The 10,259-nt window shown below is 49.3% G+C and overlaps 1 protein-coding gene across 1 annotated transcript in view; it reads left to right on the top strand.

The window, feature by feature from the left end:
• The first annotated feature begins 323 nt into the window (after positions 1-323).
• LOC138753016 (uncharacterized) overlaps positions 324-10,259 on the top strand; it is a 129,072-nt gene continuing 119,136 nt past the window's right edge. Inside the window, exon 1 of the mRNA XM_069915610.1 lies at positions 324-590. The gene's annotated coding sequence lies outside the window, so the exon portion shown is untranslated. The remainder of the gene's footprint in view (positions 591-10,259) is intronic.

Here is a 10,259-nt window from a genome sequence, read left to right as displayed (position 1 = left end):
CCCTCTCCCTCCACATTCCCTCCCTCCCTATTATCCCTCTCCTCCCTCCCCACATTCCCCCTCTCCTTTCCCTCCCCATTGCCCCCCTCCCCTCCCTCTCTTCCCATTCTCCCTCTACCCCCTCCCCATCTCTCCCCTCCTCTCCTTCCCCATTCCTCCTCCCCTCCCTCCCTCCCCATCTCTCCCCTCCTCTCCTTCCCCATTCCTCCTCCCCTCCCCCCTCTCCCTCCCCATCTCTCCCCTCCTCTCCTTCCCCATTCCTCCTCCCCTCCCTCCTTCCCCCTCTTCCTCCCTCCCTCCCCATTCCTCCCCCCCCCTATCTCCTGTCCCTCCCCCTTTCCCTCCCTCTACCCCCGGGTCCTGCCGCCGTTCCCGCCCCGACCGGCCCGCCCGCTTCCGCCTCTCTCCCCGAGGGAGCTGCGAGGTTTCCTGGAGCGAGGGACAGGGAGGGAGTGGGTGATAAACGCGATCGGCGGCTGGATTTCCCCGCTGACTCGGTGGCCGGTCCCTGGCGCTAAAGTGAAAGTAAGAGAGGCCGGGACTGGGCGGCGTTGGGTTCCGGCCCGGTCCTCCGGCTGCCCTGAGGCAGGGTGAGTAGGGAAGGCGCCGACGGTCGGGGGGTGCAGGGAGCGGCTCCATGCGGGAGGCCGGGCCGGAGTGGCCGCGCTTGTTCTTCACAGCCTTGGGAGCCAAGACTTGGAGGTGGTGACCATCAGTCCATTCCGTCCCAATCCAGCTCGTCACGTCTCAGCCCAGCTCAGCTCGTCCCATCCCCAGACCATCTTGTCCCTGCCCAGCTTGTTCCAGCTCAGCCCATCTGATCCCCAGCCCAGTCAAGCCTGTCCCAACCCAGCCTGTCCTAACCCAGCTCAGCACAGCCCAGCCCAGCTTGTCCCAGCTCAGCCATGCTGCTCCCTGGCCCAGCCTGTCCAATCCCTGGCTCATCCGAGCCCATCCCGTCCCAGCCTGTCCCAACCCAGCTCAGCCCATCCCAGCTCGTCATGTCTCAGCCCAGCCCAGCTCAGCCCATCCTGTCCCTGCCCAGCTCGTCTCGTACCAGGCTGACCAGGGTCATCCCAGCTCAGCCTGTCCCAACCCAGCTTGTCCTGTCCTAGGCCAGCCAAGCTCAGCCCATCCTGTCCCAGCCCAGTTCGTACAAGCCCATCCCAATCGCTGGCGCTGTAAAGGCATTGCAGTGGTTCCCAACCTTTTTCTTCCAACTCACATACCACTTTAAGTATTCCCTATGCCATAGGTGCTTTGTGATGAGTAAGGGATTGCTTAAGGTGAGATGTGGGTGGAAAGAAATAAATTTGAAAACCACTGTTTTAATTGTGCCTAATTGACTCGTTATGTGCACTGTTTCAGAACTCCAAAGGAAATGGGCCAATGACAATTTTTCCCAAGCAAAATATTTCAGTAACAATTGGGTCTTGAGCAGTGATTCTCAACCTTCCCTTCCCATCCACATCCCACCTTAAGCAATCCCTTATTAATCACAGAGCACCAATGACAGGAGGGATAAGAACAGGATACTTGTAGTTGGGGACATTAGTCAGAGGGACAGATAGAAGGTTTGTGGGACGAGATCGGGAATTCAGGTTGCTCTGTTGCCTCCCTGGTGCCAGGGTCAGGGATATCTCTGATAGAGTTCATGGCATTCTGCAAGGGGAAGTAGAACAGCCAGAAGTCGTGATCCATGTGGGGACCAATGACTTAGTTAGAAGTGGGGATGAGGTCCTGAAACAGAATTATGTAGAATTAGGTAGAATTAGGTAGGAAGTTAAAATTAAGTAGGAAGTTAAAAAATAGGACCTCCAAGGTAGTAATCTCTGGATTGCTGCCGGTGCCTGTTGGAATCTAGGGGTTAAAACAGTATGAAATAAATGATTAATCAATAAGTTTATTTGTACTGCATGAGTCAGGGAAAGAGGAATGTGGCTAAGTGGCTGTCACAGCATGGAGCAAAGTTGGCTGAACAAAATTGGCTGCTCCCAAGATACAGGGAGAGGATATGCATAAAACGATTTAGGAGGAATGCTCAACTGAAGGAGGTGGGAAGTAGCACAGGAGACACAGGCCAGATCAGAACAAAGAATGGCCCGCAAGAATCAAAGGGAATGGAAAACCAGTCTAGGAGGAAGATTAAGGCACGAGGAGGTGTTAAAGAGAACAGCAGAAATTGGCCAGACAGGGACCGAATGGTGATTAGAAATATCTGGGGATGAATTAATTTCAGATCTAAACAACAGGATAGTCTGGCCTGGAGGATTAACATGGGAATGCTACACCCCAGAAATCTGCAAAACAGGAGATGACTTGTGATAACCCTTGTGCAAAAAGATCTAGCAGGGAAAACAACTTTTGTTCTGTGTGATAAGATTGACCTATATAAACTGTGCCAACTGGACAATAGGGGTCAGTCTCGGGGAGTAGCTCACTGGCAGGTGACCTATGAACTAACAGACTGACCCAGAGCTCTGTTAAGTTTTATTCTTGTGCTGTGTAATAAATTGACTGTTGAACCGAATACCTTCTCCTATCACTTCATTCAAAGAACGCGCTGGACTCAGACTACACATAGACTAAAATTAAGAGTAAGTTAAAGCCAGAGTCCAACATGCCACGCACTAGTGAGGGTAGAAATAGGAGGATGTGGAGGATGAATGCGTGGCTAAAGAGATGGTGCAGGGGGCAAGGGATAACATTTCTGGATCATTGGGATCTCTTCTGGGGAAGGTCGGACCTGTACAAAAGGGACAAACTGCACTTGAACTGGAGGGGGACCAATGTGCTGGCAAGCAGATTTGCTAGAGCTATGGGGGAAGGTTTAAACTAGTTTGGCAGGGGGGGTGGGGATCAGTGTGTGAGAGCAGTATCAAGGGAGCATGGCACCTAGATAGGAATAATAACAATAAAATAGATAGGATGGAGATTAGGGTAAAAGGTAGAAAAGAGAATATAGGTGGGGGTCATTCTCTGAAATGCATATATTTTAATGCAAGAAGCATAGTGAATAAGGTAGATGATCTTAGAGCATGGACAGATACTTGGGGGTCATGATATTATGGCAATTAGTGAGACCTGGCTACAGGAGGGGCAGGACTGGCAACTTAATATTCCAGGATACATTTGTTTTAGATGTGATAGATCAGGGGGTAAAAAAGGGGGAGGAGTTGCTCTGTTAAGGAGGACATTACTGCCGTGAAGTGGCAGGATGGTCTGGAGGGATCGTCCAGTGAGGCTGTTTGGGTGGAATTGAGGGGTGAAGGAGGCATGAGGGTGCTAATAGGGGTGTATTACAGACCACCAAATGGGCCAAGAGAATTAGAGGAATAAATTTGTAGGGAGATAACGTGTATGTGTGAGAATCATAAGGTAGTGATCATGGGAGATTTTAACTTCCCTCACATTGATTGGGATACCCACACAGTTAGAGGGCTGGATGGGCTAGAGTTCGTTAAATGTGTTCAAGATTGTTTTCTAAATCAATTAGTAGAAGAACCGACTCAGGATGGTGTAATACTGGATCTCCTGTAAGGGAACGAGCTAGGTCAGGCATGGGACATTAATGTTGGAGAACAACTTGGGTCTAGTGATCATAACTCTGTTAGTTTTTGGTTTGTTTTAGGGAAGAGCAAAGAGGGGCCTAAAGTTGAGGTTCTGGATTGGAGAAGAGCAAATTTCGAAGGAATAAGAAGGGATTTGGGGAGTATTGAGTGGGACAGGATATTTTCAGGTAAAGATGTAAATGACAAATGGAGGATATTCAAAAAAGAAATTTTGAGGGTACAGAGCAGATATGTCCCAGTGAGGATCAAAGGAAAGGCTAGAAGTCATAGGGAGGCTTGGTTTTCGAAGAATATTGGAAATTTGGTTAGGAGAAAAAGGGAGGTGTACAAAAGGTATAAAGAGCAGGGAGCTGAGAATTTGAAGGAGGACTACAAGGAGTGTAGAAGCAATCTTAAGAAAGAAATTAGAAAGGCCAAAAAAAGGCACAAAGAGGCTTTGGCAGTCAGAGTAAAAATAAATCCAAAGGGTTTCTATTGGTACATGAAAAGTAAAAGATTAGTGAGGGATAAAATTGGACCCCTTGTAGATAGCGAGGGTAGGCTGTGAGAATCAGAGGAAATGGGGGAAATTTTGAATGATTTCTTTGCCTCGGTATTCACTAGGGAAAAAAATATTGAACCAGTTGAAGTAAAGAAAAATAGTGGGGAGGTCATGAAGCATATAAGGATAACCGAGGAGGTAGTGATGGCTGTGTTGAAAAAGATAAAGGTGGATAAAGCTCCAGGACCGGACAAAATATTCCCAAGGACACTCAGGGAGGCTTGTGGACAGATAGTGGGGCCATTAACAGAGATATTTAGGATGTCACTGGCCACGGGGGTAGTGCCAAAGGATTGGAGGGTTGCACATGTGGTTCCGCTGTTTAAGAAAGGGTCCAAATGTAAACCTGGGAATTATAGGCCCGTGAGTCTGACATCTGTGGTGGGCAAGTTTACAAATATTTGGAGGTACAGGGATTGATAGGGAGTAATCAGCATGGTTTTGTCAGGGGTAGATCATGCTTGACAAATCTGATTGAGTTTTTCGAGGGGGTTACAAAAAAGGTTGATGAAGGGAAAGCTGTGGATGTTGTCTATTTAGACTTTAGTAAAGCTTTTGACAAAGTTCCCCACAAGAGGTTAGGAAAAAAGGTGGAGGCATTAGGTATAAATAAGGAGGTAGTGAAATGGATTCAGAATTGGTTGGATGGGAGGTGTAAGAGAGTAGTGGTAGAAAATTGTTTGTCCAATTGGAGGCCGGTGACTAGTGGAGTTCCTCAGGGATCGGTCCTGGGTCCACTATTGTTTGTTATGTATATTAACGATCTGGAAGTAGGGGTGGAGAGTTGGGTAAGCAAGTTTGCGGATGATACAAAGATTGATGGTGTTGTGGACAGTGAGGAAGATTACTGTAGATTAAAAGGTGATTTAGGAAGGCTGGAGGTGTGGGCTGAGAAATGGCTGATGGAATATAATACAGATAAGTGTGAGGTGTTACATTTTGGAAAGGCAAATCTAAATAGGTCATATGCATTAAATGGTAGGCTATTGAGCAGTGCAGAGCAACAAAGGGATTTAGGAGTGATGGTAAATAGTACCCTCAAGGCTGATACTCAGGTAGATGGTGTGGTGAAGAAGGCATTTGGAATGTTGGCCTTCATAAATCGGAGTTTTGAATTCAAGAGTAGGGAGGTTATGATGAAATTGTACAAGGCATTGGTGAGGCCAAATTTGGAGTAGTGTGTACAGTTTTGGTCACCAAATTATAGGAGAGATAAACAAAATAGAGAGAGTGCAGAGAAGGTTCACGAGAATGTTGACAGGATTTCAAGGTTTGAGTTACAGGGAAAGGTTGTGGAGACTAGGGCTTTTTTCTCTGGAGCGTAGAAAATTGAGGGGGGACTTGATGGAGGTGTTTAAGATTTTAAAAGGGACAGACAGAGTAAATATGGATAGGCTTTTTCAATTAAGAAAGGGGAGATTCAAACTAGAGGACATGGTTTAAGATTGAAGGGGGAAAATTATAAGGGGAACATGAGGGGAAATTTCTTTACGCAGAGGGTGGTGGGGATGTGGAATGAGCTTCCGGCAGATGTGGTCGAGGCGGGATCATTGGTTACATTTAAGGAAAGACTGGATCGTTACATGGATAGGAGGGGACTAGAGGGGTATGGACCGGGTGCTGGTCAGTGGGACTAGGAGGGTGGGGATTTGCTACGGCATGGACTAGTAGGGCCGAACTGGCCTGTTCTGTGCTGTAAGTGGTTATATGCTTATATGGACAGAGAGAATACTTAAAGTGGTATGTGAGTTGGAAGGAAATCACTGCGACTCTTACCATACCGTACTCTGACAATAAATTTGAACTTGCTCCCAAGATGAGGTCTTTGACGGGAGATCATCTAAGATGCGCTTCTGGTAGCGGGGATGTTTCAAACCCGAAATGTCGGTTATATATATTTGTCTCCTATGGTCACTGGAAGACCCGCTGAGTTCCTCCTTCATTTCTGCATTTTTGCTATGAGTAAAAAAGCAGACGGACACCTGAATTAAAGGGCTAGGGAGAATTAAAGAATGGGCAGAGAGAGGAGCACAGAGCCACAGACAAAAGGGCAAGAGAGAGGAAAGGTAAGAATTTAGTCATTCAGCACAATAACAGGCCCTTCTGGCCCACGAGCCCATGCCGCCCAGTTAACCTACAAACTCCGGTACATTTTGAAGAGTGGGAGGAAAATCAAGGCCCTGTGGAAAACCCACACAGGGAGAACATACTGACTCCTTGCATACTGCGCAGGATTCAAACCCCAGTCGCTGTTGCAGGGTTGCAGTAGCCTGAGGGGATCAGATTCCCTCTATGAGTGCAGATCTGGGGGAAAGGGATAGATGGTGGGGGGTGGGGGGTGGGGGGAAGGCTGGGATGGTAATGGAAACAGGATAAGTTGATGTTGATGCCATCTGGTTGGAGGGGGCCCTGACAGAAGGTGAGAAATTAAATTCAAGGAGGAACACCCCAAAAACAACCACTGGAAATACGAGAGGGAACCAAGGGACTATTCTGAATGAGAAACTGCTGGAAGTATCCCAGTAATTTAAAAAGGTAATTAAAGAAAATCAAGTTTTTAAAAAAAATTTGACATACAGCCATTTCGGCCCACAAGTCCATGCCGCCCAATTTACTCCCCATTGACTTACACCCTTGGTACGTTTCAAACTGTGGGAGGAAACAGGTGCCCCTGTGGGTGGAAATCCATGCAGACACAGGGAGAATTCCTTACAGAGAGTGTGGGATTCAAATCCCACTTGCTGGTGCTAATTGCTACGTCGACCTTGCCGCCCGTTAGTTGGGAGATCTGAAATAAATTATCAAAGGGGCAGCCAGCGTTTATAGGGAGAGAAACATTTCAGATCAGTCCCCTCAAGTATTTTTTTAAATGTTACCAGTTGGAAGTTGGAGAGACCAGAAGAATCAGAATTGACGTGTCACGAAATTCGTTGTTTTGCAGAACGTTACAGGAGCAAAATTGCTATAAATTATTTTTTTTAAATTAGTGCAAAAGAGGAGAAGTGAGGTAGTGTCTGTGGTTCATTGTCCAATCAGAGATCTGATGGCGGAGGGGAAGAAGCTGTCCTTGTGCCATTGAGTGTTCGTCCACCAGTTGAAGTAAATGAGACCAAAAGATGATTGAACGTATGCTAACCGCTACAGAATAACAAGATCAATACTTATTCTTCTTTTCTTTGGCTTGGCTTCGCAGACGAAGATTTATGGAGGGGTAGAATGTCCACGTCAGTTGCAGGCTCATTTGTGGCTGACAAGTCCGAAGCGGGACAGGCAGACACGGTTGCAGCGGTTGCAGGGGAAAATTGGTTGGTTGGGGTTGGGTGTTGGAGGGTTTTTCCTCCTTTGTCTTTTGTCAGTGAGGTGGGCTCTGCGGTCTTCTTCAAAGGAGATTGCTGCCCGCCGAACTGTGAGGTGCCAAGATGCACGTTTGAGGCGATATCAGCCCACTGGCGGTGGTCAATGTGGCAGGCACCAAGAGATTTCTTTAGGCAGTCCTTGTACCTCTTCTTTGGTGCACCTCTGTCATGGTGGCCAGTGGAGAGCTCACCATATAACACGATCTTGGGAAGGCGATGGTCCTCTATTCTGGAGACGTGACCTACCCAGCGCAGTTGGATCTTCAGCAGCGAGGATTCGATGCTGTCGGCCTCTGCCTTCTCGAGTACTTTGATGTTAGGGATGAAGTTGCTCCAATGAATGTTGAGGATGGAGCAGAGACAACGCTGGTGGAAGCGTTCTAGGAGCCATAGGTGATGCCGGTAGAGGACCCATGATTCGGAGCCGAACAGGAGTGTGGGTATGACAACGGCTCTGTATACGCTAATCTTTGTGCGGTTTTTCAGTTGGTTGTTATTCCAGACTCTTTTGTGTAGTCTTCCAAAGGCGCTATTTGCCTTGGCGAGTCTGTTGTCTATCTCGTTGTCGATCCTTGCATCTGATGAAATGGTGCAGCCGAGATAGGTAAACTGGTTGACCGTTTTGAGTTTTGTGTGCCCGATGGAGATGTGGGGGGGCTGGTAGTCATGGTGGGGAGCTGGCTGATGGAGGACCTCAGTTTTCTTCAGGCTGACTTCCAGGCCAAACATTTTGGCAGTTTCTGCAAAACAGGACGTCAAGCGCTGAAGAGCTGGCTCTGAATGGGCAACTAAAGCGGCATCGTCTGCAAAGAGTAGTTCATGGACAAGTTGCTCTTGTGTCTTGGTGTGAGCTTGCAGGCGCCTCAGATTGAAGAGACTGCCATCCATGCGGTACCGGATGTAGAGAGTGTCTTCCTTGTTGAGGTCTTTCATGGCTTGGTTCAGCATCATGCTGAAGAAGATTGAAAAGAGGGTTGGTGCGAGAACGCAGCCTTGCTTCACGCCATTGTTAATGGAGAAGGGTTCAGAGAGCTCATTGCTGTATCTGACCCGACCTTGTTGGTTTTTGTGCAGTTGGATAACCATGTTGAGGAACTTTGGGGGGCATCCGAGGCGCTCTAGTATTTGCCAAAGCCCTTTCCTGCTCAAGGTGTCAAAGGCTTTGGTGAGGTCAACAAAGGTGATGTAGAGTCCTTTGTTTTGTTCTCTGCACTTTTCTTGGAGCTGTCTGAGGGCAAAGACCATGTCAGTAGTTCCTCTGTTTGCGCGAAAGCCGCACTGTGATTCTGGGAGAACATTCTTGGCGACACTAGGTATTATTCTATTTAGGAGAATCCTAGCGAAGATTTTGCCTGCAGTGGAGAGCAGCGTGATTCCCCTGTAGTGTGAGCAGTCTGATTTCTCACCTTTGGTTTTATACAGGGTGATGATGATGGCATCACGAAGGTCCTGAGGCAGTTTTCCTTGGTCCCACAGAGCTTGAAAAACTCATGCAGTTTGGCATGCAGAGTTTTGCCGCCAGCCTTCCAGACCTCTGGGGGGATTCCATCCACACCTGCTGCTTTGCCACTTTTCAGTTGTTCAGTTGCCTTATATGTTTCTTCCCTGGTGAGGACTTCATCCAGCTCTAGCCTTAGGGGCTGTTGAGGGAGCTGGAGCAGGGCGGATTCTTGGACTGAGCAGTTGGCACTGAAAAGAGATTGGAAGTGTTCTGACCATCGGTTGAGGATGGAGATCTTGTCGCTGAGGAGGACTTTGCCATCTGAGCTGCGCAGAGGGCTTTTGGACTTTGGGTGAGGGGCCGTACACAGCCTTTAGAGCCTCGTAAAAGCCCCTGAAGTCGCCAATGTCCACGCTGAGCTGGGTTCGTTTGGCGAGGCTAGTCCACCACTCATTTTGGATCTCCTGGAGTTTGCGCTGAAGATGGCTGCATGCACGATGGAAGGCTTGTTTCTTCTCTGGCCAGGAAGGCTTTGTAAGGTGAGCCTGGTGGGCAGCTCGCTTCATTGCCAGCAGCTCCTGGATTTTCTGGTTGTTTTCGTCGAACCAGTCCTTGTTTTTCCTGGAGGAGAAGCCCAGTACCTCTTCAGTGGATTGCAGTATGGTAGTCTTCAGCTGATCCCAGAGGGTTTCAGGGGACTACCCTTGGATCCCAGGCGGTCCCTGTGGAATCGCACACAGAACTTCCCTGAATTTCCAAAGTGCAACAGTGACTGTAAATATTGCTGTTTTCCTATTGATAATTGAATACCTTTAAACTGACAACAAAACAGCTGATGGTAGTGTAAAAGCTTTCAGAAAAATGTGTTTTGTTGTCGAGTGAGGCAGGCGGAGGCCCCGGTCCGGGCAGATGCGAGGGGGATGCGGCGGCCCCGGCCTCGGTCGAGTGAGGCAGGCGGAGGCCCCGGTCCGGGCAGAAGCGAGGGGGAGGCGGCGGCCCCGGAGTCAGCCGAGTGAGGCGGAGGCCCTGGTCTGGGCAGAAGCGAGGGGGAGGCGGTGGCCCCAGCCTCGGTAGAGCGAAGCAGGCGGAGGCCCCGGTCCGGGCAAGAGTGAAGGGGAGGTGGTGGCCCCGGCCTCGGTCGAGTGAGGCAGGCGGAGGCCCCGGTCCGGGCAGAAGCGAGGGGGATGCGGCGGCCCCGGCCTCGGTCGAGTGAGGCAGGCGGAGGCCCCGGTCCGGGCAGAAGCGAGGGGGAGGCGGCGGCCCCGGCGTCAGCCGAGTGAGGCAGAGGCCCTGGTCCGGGCAGAAGCGAGGGGGAGGCGGCGGCCCCAACCTCGGTAGAACGAAGCAGG

This window comes from Narcine bancroftii, chromosome 2 (assembly GCF_036971445.1).
Source record: "Narcine bancroftii isolate sNarBan1 chromosome 2, sNarBan1.hap1, whole genome shotgun sequence".
Lineage (NCBI taxonomy): Eukaryota > Metazoa > Chordata > Chondrichthyes > Torpediniformes > Narcinidae > Narcine > Narcine bancroftii.
Note: the sequence above shows the minus strand (reverse complement) of the source record. Positions and strands in the feature narration are given on the sequence as shown.